Source organism: Varroa destructor, unplaced genomic scaffold (genome assembly GCF_002443255.2).
Source record: "Varroa destructor unplaced genomic scaffold, Vdes_3.0 BEIS01000005.1, whole genome shotgun sequence".
In the NCBI taxonomy this organism is placed as follows: Eukaryota; Metazoa; Arthropoda; class Arachnida; order Mesostigmata; family Varroidae; genus Varroa; species Varroa destructor.
In genome coordinates this window covers 15,016,935-15,031,667 of record NW_019211458.1, presented here as the reverse complement: position 1 = coordinate 15,031,667, position 14,733 = coordinate 15,016,935, and the positions used below count along the sequence as shown (strand labels likewise).

At 37.7% G+C, this 14,733-nt stretch overlaps 1 long non-coding RNA gene across 2 annotated transcripts; it reads left to right on the top strand.

The window, feature by feature from the left end:
* Window positions 1-2,488: 2,488 nt before the first annotated feature.
* Window positions 2,489-14,389, top strand: LOC147755328 (uncharacterized). 2 transcript variants are annotated; one of them, XR_015329013.1, is made up of 4 exons: window positions 2,489-2,734; window positions 3,473-3,825; window positions 8,253-8,509; window positions 13,493-14,389. It is a non-coding gene; the product is annotated as an uncharacterized LOC147755328 (long non-coding RNA). The 2 variants fall into 2 exon arrangements; XR_015329012.1 differs by having other exon boundaries at window positions 8,250-8,509.
* The last annotated feature ends 344 nt before the right edge of the window (window positions 14,390-14,733 follow it).

The following is a 14,733-nucleotide window of genomic DNA, read 5'->3' as shown; positions in this document are numbered from 1 at the left end:
TCATTCGTTCATTAGATTAGAAGACTAAGAACTTTCGTAATTAATAAACACTATCAATAAGTGTTCATTCCAGCACTCTGTTCCCTGATTTCATTTATCGTATCTCTGCCCTCGCCAACGAAGTCGACGCTTCGCATCTCAACAGAAGGCTCACCGCATACGAAAAATGCCCATCTTTCAGCGATCGCTCTACAATCAAAATGCTAGAACGTATGAATTTTCTGAAAATCATCTGTCTAGGCAAATCCATATTTACAAGAAACAATTACAAATCGTAAGGTTTTATGTATGCATTGTCCCAGCTAAACGCTTAGCGTCAATTTCTATGTAGAAAGATTTGCTCAAACTAGCCATACCTTGTCCTACTCAAATGATGTTAGTGAGGAAGCCCCACCAAACCTATTTTCACAGATAACATGTACGACGAATCTGAGAAGCCTGTGATGAGGTTAGAAAGAGTTCCACGCTTTTCCAAAAAGAAGTTCACATTAGGTAGAGGAAAGAATGTCGACCTAATTGCTTGGAACCTAATCCTTTTTTAATTATTCTACTTATATGAATTAAATGACCAATGAGCAGAATAAAATAATTGAAGTTAGTTATTTAGATATTCTGAATCTATTAATTTTTTTAAAAAAAAAAAAGCACATTCATGCGAATTATTATAGGACCTCGATTCTTTCCATTTTGATGTTATTTTATGTCCGCGTAGCCTTGTTCGTGCCTGAAAACGTAATCTTCAAAAACATTAATACGCCAAAATGCGATTAACGATGCGATGAAGAATACATGCAAAGTAGCAATGGGTCGCCTTTGCTATAGCTGAATGCACGAACTCTACCAGTACTGTTTATCCAACTACATTTTACCTTACGTGCCGCATTCTCATGGCGCCTTTAACGAAAACATGGGACCGTAGTCCCTGTGTTCCTCTGAACGGTTGCTATTCAGTTATATTCCTCACATCCAATGTTCGGGTATATTAAAGAAAATATAGAACCAGGCCTGCACGCGCCCCAGTTATAAGCTCTGTCGAGAGATATTATGGTTTAATCTACTACGTCGGTATACCTAATACCTTTCGGAATACTCCTAGCTTTGCCAAAAAAAATCCCGAGCAGATACAAGTTGTAAGGAAAACGCAAAGGATCGAATGAACAGACTAAGTCGAAATGAGCAATTACAAAGGGATATATTGCATTGATCGGGAAAATAAGAAAAAAAAATCTATTAAAGTTACCTCGATGTCTGATTTATCCAGTGTCTGCGTTCACGCGACGGGTTTCTATCTATAGATCACGCTGCCGAATATCAACTCGTTAAACAAAGCAAAATACTTTTGTATTAAAAAGGCATCGCTTTTTTCTGGGCAAATTTAGAAACGTGGGCTGCCTATCGTTGCGCCTGTCCTTGGCCGAATATGTTAATGACCAAGATAGTTGAATACTATGTTTATAATTGTAATACATTTATAACTCGTGTTCGCCTTTGCCGTCAGGGTAATTATTTAGTTTTACGTGCTAATTTGTGCCCCTAGCACGGACGAGATGAGCGCAACGGAAGTGTAAAAAATGATGAATAAATTTGAGTATACCATGGTATTGTCCTAATTAGGAATTGATTTCGGAAATAATTTTTCCTGTATTTTTCGATGTGCAACTGCGTTAATATGGCTGTTGGCCCTGCGCAATTCATCTAATTCACCTAAAAGTGCTTCCAGGCGCCCTCGCGCTGATTTGAACATTACGTGTCGCAGATACATATATCTTATAGTGTTTTCCAGTGAAGCACACAGACCTCGCAACAATCTACCTGCACAGATATACAATATATTGAATCAAGCATAGTAATTAATTTAATAATCATGAGCACATCGTAAAAATGAACGAACTGTGACCATACGTTGAACTTCATTTCCGAAGTTTCTTTTTTCCAGATCGACACTATCGATTCTACAGTACCGTGTATATGTATGCTGAAAGTATTAAGGACCTTGGTCGTGTTTTGCAACAGCGCCATCTATTTGTCTATACATAATTTTAAGACAGGAACTGGTAGCCGATTTGACGTCATTCTTTCTTTCATTACCGTATCATTGTCGCAATTGTACAACAAAACACATTGTCTGACGAAGAAAAATCCTGTGATTCGGTACAATCTACCAAGCCTATACATAGTCTCGGTACGGCAAACATGGTGTAATCACCACTTGGTCTTTCTCTCTACTTGTTCTGCCATCAATCATGCCTTTGAACATACGTTGTCGCCTTTTGCTAACATTAAGTCAAATTTATAATAGTTAAAACCCTGAGGCTGGAAAGGCCTATCAACTGCGAACTTACAGAACAGGAATAAAGCTCGCAAACCTATGAGCCTGCTTTTCCTCATCCCTGTTTTTGCATCCTTTCTCCTTTCACCCATGACGTTACTCTTATGGAAGATATTTAGCGAGTTCATCGTGGCAGAAGAATTATCCTGGTGGGTGCAATCAGTTCAGTTAACTATAGTCATAGAGAATAACAGTCGTATTCGTGGGCATAAGATGTTAAAAAGTTCTATTGTATAGCTCACATTCAACGAGAGAGTTGTAAGCTTCGCTATGTTGGATATGGTGAAAGCGTTCGAGCAAACAATGTAATGTGAAATGACGCAAAAAAACGAAGCCATCTTAGGAAAATAAGCATCCATTCATTACGGCTAATTTGAGGATATGTATAGGATTACTACTGCAAAGGTAAAAGCGACTCCAGCTCATGGTCAGATAACAATCGTAGGAAGTCTATTTATCGTACCTCACCCACGCTATTCTCTTCAAGGTGTAACAAGTTCAAAGGCCTTCGAGATTAACTACGAAGAAACTTAGCAGTTATTTTCCGTGGTGTTTCAGCAATTATAAAAGTGAACATCGTTTTAATACTTATCCAGTCCAACAGATATACATCATTGAAGTTACATTCTGACCAACTTATTTAGATTACCTATATTACCCTTTAGTACAAAGGGAGGAAAAACCATCGAAGCAGGCATTGTCCTAGCTTGCTGACTAGTACTGAGGGTACTGCATTCTACAACACGATCAGTAGGATCAAGTATATTTGCTATTTCGCAATAAGAGCTTTGAGATGACCTTAGCTGTCGAAGTCATGCGTCCACTATGCACTGTCAGATCTGGTGAACTTTGTAAACCTTAACAAGACTAACAGTAATAATTATTTACCCTCATTCCCCGTAAAGGTAATTTACTCAGTATTCTATTCTTTGAAAAAAATTATATATATATATATATATAGTCAAGTCGCTTGTCGAGTAAGACAATTTTATTTAGGCTGCCATATTTGGTGCCTGGTCTATTGTTGCCGTAATTTGTTGCCGAAACCTCAAAGCATAGGAATCATGATAGTGATGTTTGCCGCTGACTGACTGCTAGGTTTACTTTTCTTGTATTGCCATTTCACTGGGCGGGATTGTGCAGGAAGTATTTGCTGGAGTGTTGGAACCGCAATTTGCTTTCTGTTAGAGCAAAACTCTAGGACAAGCCTCATCTCAAGCTTCAGATTACGGGAGAGAGAGAAACATAACCTAATGGGAGAATTCAGCTGAGGCCGTCGTCGGGAGGAGGCAGCTAGCCTCCAACTTGCCATAGCTGCTTCCACTGCAAGTTGCAGCAGGATGGCATGTCTTGGCGAGGGCGAGGATGACTGTTCTGCGACTAAAGTAGTACAACGAATGCCCGAGCAAAGGACAGGATAGTAGTTAACTCTCTGCCAGGAAGTTTGCGTGGATTGGCTAGCTGAGGAATAGTCTCTGAAAAGAGAAAAGCATAAGGTATGAGCGAGCAGCGCCGACTGTTGTTCTCGATATACCGCCTATATTTAGTAACGATAGCTTGTCGCAAATAATACTGCACCATTTACTACAACCAGCCTAATCTTTGACATGGCCTTTAAATTGGTACATGCAATAAAACTTTATCGATAATAATTTTTTTTCGTGCGATGTACCATTTGACACAGGCACATGAGGGCTATTCGCACAATTACGGTGATCCGCTATATGCTTCGGCTTTAAACGCCAGCTCCAACAAGCGGCTCACATGATCGCCTAAGTCGGTTTCATTCCTACTTAATAAGCCCCTCAGATATCCAGATTCTTGGGACTAAAAATTGCCACCAAAGGGCTAGTTGGCTAACTGCTTGTTTGGTCTTCTACCTTTTAAGTTGCTAGGCCCAGCCAGACAAGGTTTCTGTTCCTCAGCGCCCTGCGGCTAGGGAGTGGTTGTTGCTTGTGTCATTTATATCCTTTCCCTATATGCTCACGACGCGAAAAGAACCACGATAGTGAATTAGCTTGTGCGTATAAACATTTCGTACTATGATCATGTACAACATTGTACACTATATAATAAGTCTTTTTCCGTCCTGTTGATATCTAAAAACCTTTTATTCTTTAGACAACGAGATGCAGAGAATCAAAGATCAATTGTTGAGACGCGAATTCGAGCACAAATTTTTCTATTTTTTGCATGCTCATGATAGGCAAGCAAACCAGGTCTACCAATTAATTTTGACAGTCGTCCTTTTTGTGTAATCGAAATAGATAGCGGTTCTCTTATCTTGCACCTCGCAAGCTTTTAGTGGCAAGCTGGCCACATTTGTAGGCACACCAAGTCATACGAATGACTCATACATATACATTATTTTTTTTAATGAATATCAACGTACTCCTAATTATTATGTCTAAACTTAGCGACCATGCCTAACAGCTACAACCTTGACATATCTATACAGACATGTTATGCGACAACGCAGAACGGACAAACAGCTGTCCCAGTAACCCTAATTTCCTACAAGGTCAAATAGGCTCTTGTAGACAATCAAGTTATTATTTATTATTCAGTTGTATTATAGCTCTTTGAGTTCATAAAAAACAGATACAAAACACCATGTGTCTGCTAGACCCCATAGCAACAAAGGAATCAGCAACGATCGAGTCCATTGAACTCAAGGAACTAGCTTATATTAAGGCAGTAACGGAAACGCATCGTGTTAAAATATGCTTTCATCGCTGGTCCTATGTTTATCTTTCTGTAACGTCTCAAATCTAAACTATCTGTTTTTTGTCAAAGAAGCTACTTAGATTGGTAACAACCTTTTACGTAGTCAAGCAGGCCAACCTTAGACGTTCTTGAGTTCTATTGGGCAACACTCTTTCTTATTCAGACAAAGGTGTGCCGACGAATACAATATGACGCTGAACAACGTTTTGACCTTGAAGGAATTGCTTAAAGGAAAACAGGGATTTATGTCAAGAAAATCGGCTGAAGCACGAATTTCGTGTAGCTCCTTTAATAAAGAAAATAATTATGGTTGAATCCTGCTACTGTTACTGTATGGTGTTTTTGTCGCCTCACTGATCGAAGGACTATAACAGTATCATACCAGATTTCAGACGCCTTCCACCTTTTGTGGTCATTACCTTCATACTTCCATATTAATTTAAATTTATACCAGAATAATATGGTATAACTTTGAATATTTGGGCCAAAAAAGCTGTTGTACCTCTAAAAATTATTATGTTTGTCTAAAAGTGTATTTGATTTTTAAGCTGGATAGAGGGTGCGTCCCAGTAATTGTCACCTTGTACTTTTATAGTAGAAGTCAAAGTTATTATTATGATTTCTTAAACTTCTTTTTCTTTAAATTAATTTTTGCTAGTAGATATATACAATAGATGTCTGTTCGGCCTTTGACGAGTTTTGTCCGTCAAAATTTTAAAATCTTAAATTTGGTGAAGCAACTATCAAAAGGGCGCTTTATTCGCACAAAGATCTCTTTTTTTGCCCAGAAAAAAGCGGTGTTTCTAAAAACATTTAAGTGCACGCAACAAGCCTGAACTTAGTCATACATCTTTACGGAAGCATCGGGCAAAACGTAATCATATGTTGCCTCTAACGACCAAAGAAACGATGAAATTCTTATACAATGGTCATATCGTGTGTCAGACAACAAGTCTTATGATTTTAATTACCGTGATCGTTTTTGCCACGTTTTTTTGCCGGTACAAAAACTAAACATTGCGAAATTGGCGGATGTACGATAAATGCAGTGATATATCAATTATAACAAGCTAGTAACTACGAACGTTGATTATCTAAAAAATCCGAAACTTGTAGTAAACTAGGTTTGATGCTACGCTCTGGCCATCTTCACGGTTGACCTAGAGTGATAATGTATAATCCATTAGAGAAACCGCCCGAGTTTTCCGGCTCAGAGCTCTATTTACTATGACGAACACAGTGTGCATCGTTTAAGCACGATACATCTGTGCACATGCACAACATAAATAATGAATAACTGTGACGTGCGTTCTAGAAGTTCCGTCGTACCGGACGGTTCGTGAATCAGTTTCACCTTAATTTCGAAGAGAAGTTACGCATCGGCAAAGTCATTCAATAAGCTGAACCAGCATAATTTTCCAGACTTGTTGTGTCAGTGTAAAAGAAGTTCACTTAATTACACAGTCCTTATAACTGTAGTAAAAACAAATAATATTGGAAAAATAGATTTTTGAGTAATGGTAACGAATCACGAATCTTAGCGTAGTTGAATATTGTTTAATTCTTGTTTATTATTGAAAAACGTTTATTAAAAGAGAGGAGTCTACTTGAAGCATACAGCTTTCACAAGGATATTTAAGGATGATGCTCCGCAAACATGCGCACAAAGAAGCATCATCAACGAATCAATCTAACTTGAATAGGAACAGGGATGTAAATATATTTGAATGGTATCCTACACTGGAAAATATGCGTTCGGTTAGACGTGCATATCCCGTCCCGTTTCAGTGATTTGCCCGCCCACCTTTTGAATAAAACGTCCAGAATTCCACCCTTATGTTTTCAACAATCAATTCTCCAGTGGAGTACCATGTATTGTTATTGTAAGTTAAGCTACTTCAATGTCATTCACTCGTCGTAGCAGTCGATTGATGCCAGCAATTAGTCATGGCACAGATGGCTTGGCCTATAGTGGGTCGATGTTCTTCTGGAAAGTATCAGCAGTTCGTTCATGCTTTCGTTATAAATGCTAGTAGCAGTAGTGGCGGAAGTGCGTGAAAAGAAGTTTCTGCGTATGGTGACGTAGATTGGTTTGGTCGCACGAAGTTGCACGGGAGCTAATGAGCTATGCGTGCTCGAGCATATGTCGGCGTACATACCCATTTCGTTTGTCCTTGAGCTCTTTTTTCGTTCGATAAACATCAACGGCCTTCGAATATTGGCTTCACCTACCGCTGAGTGTTGCGATGAACCTTATGTAACTATAAACTAAATATAAACTAGTGCGGTAGAGCTAAGCATAATTGTCAATATGATGGCCCCATGCCCATAGACGAGCAAAGTTAACCTATTAATAACTCGAGACTTTAGTTGTTTCATTTTTCATACCAAAAAGCTAATACTAAAAAACCATTTGTAAAGGAGAAAGCCCTATCGAAAATACACCAGTGAATATGTGGACAGAGATGACTAGCGTAGTTTTTGAATGGATTTTCCAGCATTTATATTTTCTACTGTCCTCACTGGAAACGACCAAATTGAAAATTCAAAAAAAAAAAACAAATTCAACCAAATTGGGTTACAATTGCAGTAGTCATTACTGATAACCATGGCCATACAAAAATGTCACGCAAATAAACCCATATATTTGAAAAGTGTCCTAACATTTAAACAAAAAATGCACATTATACAAACACTGAAAAAATAATTAGAGCCTCATAACAATACTTGCAGAACCTTTACGGTCCAAGAGTTTAAACTGGAGTGGCTTTCGGATTAACCTCATGCGTCAGCTCCATTGCAGCGTCAGATGTGTTAACGCTACATATTGCTATTTTTTAAATAACATCTACTTAAACAATAGCAATTATCTATGATATTGAACAACGTTTCCGACGTTTCTAGCTATCACTTCTCTTTCTGTTTTTTGTTCGATCGGAATAAATTCAGAAGCGCTACCACCCCACTGTTCAATGGTATCTATTGTATATATACTGTTGAATTTCACAATCTTAGTCGGGAACGCTCCTATGCGATGAAATAAGAAGACCTTAGAGGTGGGATATCGATCTTGTAAGCTGTCTTGTCATCAAAGCGCTGTTCGCTTCGATGTTCCCCTCTTAATTATCCAATTTGACCCCTTTTAAAAGGTTAAGTGCATGTCAGGTTCACTAACAATGTTTTTTCTTTAAAGTAGCGGGACGATGTAATCAGGCCTGGATGAATTTGTTGTGCACCGTTTTGGTCCAGCCGTTCTTAGCTCGCCCAGCACCTATTTTCCGAACATTCTAACGCTGACCTATCAGAGCACTCAAAAGCGACCTGCAGCACAAAGGACGCGAGCGTTCAACGTTGTCAGAATGATCGATGTTTTAACGTTTGATTTGCAAGAGGACCACCTTGGAGAACACCAATATGAGCCGAAGTCGCACATAAAAAATGAGCGAAATTTAGGTGAGTGGGAGAAGGTTAGGGGTGCAATGCGATCGGATGCACTAAAATACTAGAATCTTATGATGAGTGTATATTTAAGTTGTTTAGTTCATTAAAGCTGAGTAAACAATACCTCAAGCAAACAGTAGGACCAATTGCTCAAGCTTGACTATTCTGAAGTATTCGACATATGCCTCCCAAGTAAATCATGCTGAATTCGCCCGTTATTCTATGGGCGATATATGGCTAGCCGCGGCCATTAGAGTATTTACCAGCCAAACTTAGCTTAGGCCACACTTAGGATTAGGCGCCGAGTTTAAAACTTAGATAAGTTTTCTTATAAACTTAGATAACTTCAAAATTCATCGTATTCCATTGTAACAGCCAGAAAATGCTTCCGATAGTAAGCATTTGCATATATTTTTCTAACTGTGATATTTTGCTGTGAAAACAAATCAATGATTTTTTCTGCGAAAATCAATCGTACATTTGCCACTTTCTAATTGACCTTTAATAGCAATGGTCTCAAAAACACTCGAAATGGGAATTGTTAGGTGGGCGAACCGATGCGTTCAACAGGATTTTTGCCCTGATTTCTGGATGTCCTCAGATGGAAGTGTGTTTGCACAACATTGCGCGCACCCCAAATTGTAAATCAAAAGAGAATAACTGTCGTCTATACTTAGTTTTTGTGCCGGGCAAATATGCTACGTGCACAGTTGAATGAAGATAGATCACCGCTAAAATGGTATCTCGTAACGGCCCAATTAGGTATGCATGCTCATTAATATTGGACGCATGTATGCGATTGATCCCGAAGATTCGAATCCGGGCCCAATGCTTCACGGTGGTACCGAGGCCTACCGTGGAAGACGTTGTTGAGGCTTACCGTTGAAACAGTCATATTACTGGAAATAACGCTTTGTGCGGAAATTTCCGCGTCCAGTTACAGCTAAAAACAGGCCCCTTTTAAAAATAAAACGATGTTTGTGTTCTGTTCATTTAGGAGGTTGTTGAAAGCTACAACCTGATATACATATTTGAAGGGCTGACTTGTACAAGAAACATGTAATTTTGCCCTTGATAAAATATAATAATATCAATAAAAGAAAAAAGTCAAAATATTGGAATTACTAAAATATACATTTGTGTATATATACAGGGTAAGCGAAAGGTCATCGAACAGCTTGAAAAAAGTCCCCTGACAGTTTTAAAAAGGTTTCTTGGAAAATAGAAGGTTTTCATTTGAAATCTGTTACACTAGCCGCAGATAAGCTAATGATTATAATGAAAAGTGGGTCTGACTGTGGACCTTAGTGTCATTTTTGTATTCTTATAAAACTAATAAAGTGAAAAAAAGATACAAAAATAAATAAACTAAAGGCGTACTATAGGGTATTTTAATATCAGTCAACAAAAGCATTTGATTGCCAACAGTGCTTATTCATTGCATTTAAGACACATATAAACGCTACGGCATTATATTGGAGCATTATAGGGAAATAGATTTTGATATTAGGATGCTCTTGTCTTTATACAGTTTAATTTCAATATCAATTTCTATAAACTAATATAGTAGACCTAATTATTGGAGTTAAGCTTCCAGATGTTGAAATAGTGTTACAATAAGTTTTTCAAGATTTACAACCAAGGCTAGAAGAATTAAGTAAATACTGCGGTTAGAAAATGCTGGTCGAAGTCCACCACACTACCGTAGGGATTATACAAATGTGAGGCCTGCTGTTCATGAACAAAATTTTTGAGATTTACCCTATTAAAAGAAAGGGGCTTCGTAAAAAAAAGAGTGGAAAACAGGCTCGTCTAAAAGAGCTTTAGCTATCTGTATTTTCCAAGCCTGGCAGCTCACTGGTTATTAACTTAATTCATTGTCCAGTATCAAATTTAATTTTGTTATTCTACGACAAGTAAAAATAGAGGAAGGTAGGCAGGCGGTCTAACCTCTAGAAAAGGTTGTTGCAGAAATATAGGATAATATAATATTAATAATTTATTATACAAATTGAAATATTTTATAAATTAAAATTCTCGATCAATGTACCCCTGGGTGTACATGGTATGAAAGGCTTTAATACCGCTATGTACCATATTGCTTCAATGCCATATAATGATAGAAAATTCGATATGAGTAATTTAGAGGTATTATATATAAGCCTGGTTTCCTACAGTGTCCTGACCTTTATTGGAATGCACAAGTGATCTTGCTTCGAACTACTACGGTCTGCATAATTTAGTTTAGGACTGCCTGTCATTGCACACAGTGAGGGAAATTAATTATTACAATATTATCTCATTATTATTATTGATTTCCCTTCATTATTTTTTTGTATATACAGTGAGATCCGATACGTACAATTGTATTCCACTGGTTTGTGCTTGTAAGTACGTATTAACATAAATTGTTATATAGAAGTTTTAAACATTCAAGCTGAAAAGACCTTCGTTTTTAGTTTCTCAGTGAATTTAAGATGCATAAGAAGATAATAAGATAAAAAATAAGCTATAACAATGGCGTAATCGATGCTGACCGTTTTGATGGGCGAATGACTCTGTGTTGTGACACCTCTTTCTAAACTTGAACTTCTTAGTTGGCTTGATACACCAAAATAAAGTTCGATCCGAGGTATTAAGTAGTTCAGGTCAGTAAAATCTGATTTCTCCTTCAAATACAGAAAACGCGTACGGATAACTAAATATGAGCTTCCGAAACTTATCACATACATCAACTTCATTTTTTTCTACCACCAGAAAAATAATTAGTAAGTACATCGATTCGAATAGAGGTTTTGAAAAGAAATTTTCCTCAAGACGCCCAAGACATGCTCTTCATTTTGATTCATCCGTTACTTTGTGTAATATATGCTGCATCCGGAAAACGATCAGAGATACTGGAATCCTATTAACTACTGTCTATCAAACGGTATACATACGATGGGAGATCGACAGATCCCTAGAATGGTTTAGCCGTAACCATCCCCTCGATCAAATAACGAGGAAACCAATAAGTAGTTAAAATACAGATGCTTTTTTCGCATAGATTACCATGTAAGTAATGCGATTCACCTAACTAACACCGACCCTAGTACGGTTTTCACTGTCCTAAAATGTTGACGGAACGATGCGGCCATAGGTCAATGGTGGGTATACGAATGTAGTCGTTATATACATTACAGATCTACTAAAGCACACTTATACAACAAGTATTCGATTCTAAGTTAAGTCTGTAGTTTTATTAATTGAAACGCCGGGCTATTAGAGTGTATTGTATTATGAAAAATGTATAGTTACGTCTAATCGGATAAAGTTATAATGCGATAAGTGACGTAAAGTGCGCTTTCGCAGTTCCAGTGTCCCTGTTCTCTTTGATACAAACGGTCAAATTATCAATGTTACGTTTGCGCTTTGTATTAGATGCACATGTGTAAATCTGGAAAGGTAAAAGTACTATGCCTTGCTTTCTTTTGAACTTATAACGCCTCGCGAACTATGTCGGAAGCGTAGTAGCTTAGCTTTGAAGGTCTCGACATCACTTTGCCTCAGTTAACTCGCTGGGAGCCTACGGTAAAATATCTGCTACTCATTCTCTAATCTGAGTCTTTAGTACTATCAATTGTAATTTTTCATAAGTTCGGAAAACTTGGAAAAGGTCAAGTTAATTAGAATACAATGAATATATGAATCTGCACTTTTACATGAGTAAGTAGCGCGGATATTTATATACACGGAACACAGATCAGATGACGACGCACACAATGATAATAGTAATTGCATGAATTACCGTCTTATTATTATTATAAATTGGTCATTTTAGTTCTAACAGAAGTCCGCGCTGTCGGACTCTCAATTGAAATCCTGGCATAGGCAATATAATATACTAAAATGTCTTCGATATGTTTGGCTACAGGTATAGCCCCTACCAGCGTATCTTTATTGCTGGGTTAAAGATTAATATCGGGCTGTGGAACAGTTTTGGATGAACCAGGCATCTAGGACCGTTTCGAAGACATAAAGAACTCGTTTTGTTTCGCGTAGAATGTAAACATAAACAATAATTTGTAAAAAATTATTATATATATATACACACATAAAAGTATCGAAGGTTTTATTAGCCAAATGGCTTTAAAGTGTATATATGAGTCGCGTTCCATCAGCGTAAAAAGTGCGCCCTTTAGTGCCAAGATGCGGTGTCGGAAAAAAAACGGCAGAGATGGTTCTAACGCATTCAGTGTAAAAAGAAAGATCCATTTTTGAGTGGTCGACCAGTTGTTGATAAAATGATTGCAATTGCTGAACAAGCCATGACATCATCAAGGATCTAAACATTTAGCATTAAACAGTCTTAAACCATTTGCAGAAGGCTGGCTACAAAAAACATCTCAAACTGCCCGGATGCCACATGAGTTGACATCAACTAATTTACTCGATTGTAAATCTATCTCCAGAGAAACTCCACAAAAGAGCTGAATAAAATTGAGCGAAATGTTCGAAGCGGTGAACCGCAAATGATGAGCAGATCAAAAAAAAATACAGTGGTGGGACTGGGAAAAACTCGTGCATTGTAAACGAGCCGCTGTCGTCTGCCAAAACTATCTATAATGTCAATAACATTACAACAAACTATCAACCGGAACGTGTGGAGAGAAAAGGCGTTATCTTTTGCCATGACGTTACCAGACTGTATCTATCTTTAGCTAACCGACAAAACTGGGAAAACTTCAATGGGAAATTTCATTGCATCTGCTTGTTGTGCTCTTATAGCTTTGTTTGTTTGTTTGAAACCCCACAATGAGTTTATACGAACCAGCTGTAGCAGCAGCAACACTTTGCACTTGAAACTATTATGAAATCGGGTTAAACGAGAAAACGATGTGGTAGCATCGATACGTTTTTTTCTAAACGTATGAAGACGCCTACGTTTCTAAATTATTTCAGTCAACTTTCTTCACGTTGTCTTTTCTCGTGTAACTGCTGCTACTATTATTGCAGGTAACTGACCGCCGAACAGAAGACCTAACCGATATCGTATGGTCGTCAGCTTAGCGACATCTTGCATTTCCTAGAGTCGAGAACCGCATACATGGCCGCCGAATAGTTCGAATTTTAAGTCATGAAATTACCATATATAATGCGTTGTCCAACGAGAATCCACTAATTCTTATTATGGCATTGTCGATTCGCTCAGTTGGACTATCAAAGAGGTGTTCGCCAACGTGCATCTGAAACGAGCCTGTAAGCGGCTAAGGATCCGAATGGGTGCCTTGTTCACACGTAACGCTCACTATTTTGAATAAACATGACCGTCTGAAATTACATTTTTACCACATGTATATAACATCATTGAAATGCATGTTCTTGTTTAGACAAATCTTACAAAGAAAGCATAGCGGAAATTAGAAAAATAGACTATCCTCTATACAATATGCTCTAAAAATTCTACACATTGTTTAATGGGTCGTTGCTACCGCTTTTTTTTTTCAGGATCTAGTCATTTGAAAATAATGAGTAATTGAAGAGTATATTTTGAAGAAGAAAGAGTGTGAAAATGTAGCAGAAATATAAAGGAAATATTGCAAAGAGTTTTAACGAGATCTGTTTACGTGGCTGATAATTAATTGGATACAAGATGAGTTAGAAACGGATGGAGCTCGTCAAAGTGTTCGTAGGAAACGTTTCGGAAGGTCAAGAACATCAAAAGCCGAAAGACCAGCTAAAAAAGAGTACAGGAAAGTTATGACAAAACACTCAACAAATAACACAATCATATCGTGGTACCGGCATCAACAAACCAAGTATCCATCGCATTTTAACAGGCTGTAAGAGGAAATGTTGCTTTCTAACAGTAGTACACGCCATCAATAAAGATAGTTTTGGTTGGAAAAATTATTTTACGAGTCGTGTTTCTATCTGTTCCTTAGACTTGATGTCCTTGGCTTTTTTCATACACAGGTATCCTAAGGATGAGGTCTTCAACAGAAGACCGGTGTCATTTAAAGATTTGAAGACATCAATTGAACAAAGATGCGCTACCGCACTAAACGCAATGGTTATTGAAATTATGAATCAATAGCCCATAGTTAGCAGCAGCGTATTTATCATAGCGGTTAATTTTGAGCGTTTACGGTACGAGGCAACCATACTTTTTATGTAGATTCGTTTGTGATTTGAATATTACTATAGTAGATAAAGATAAAAATTATAAACGTTCAAGCTTTTTATATTTCTTTGAG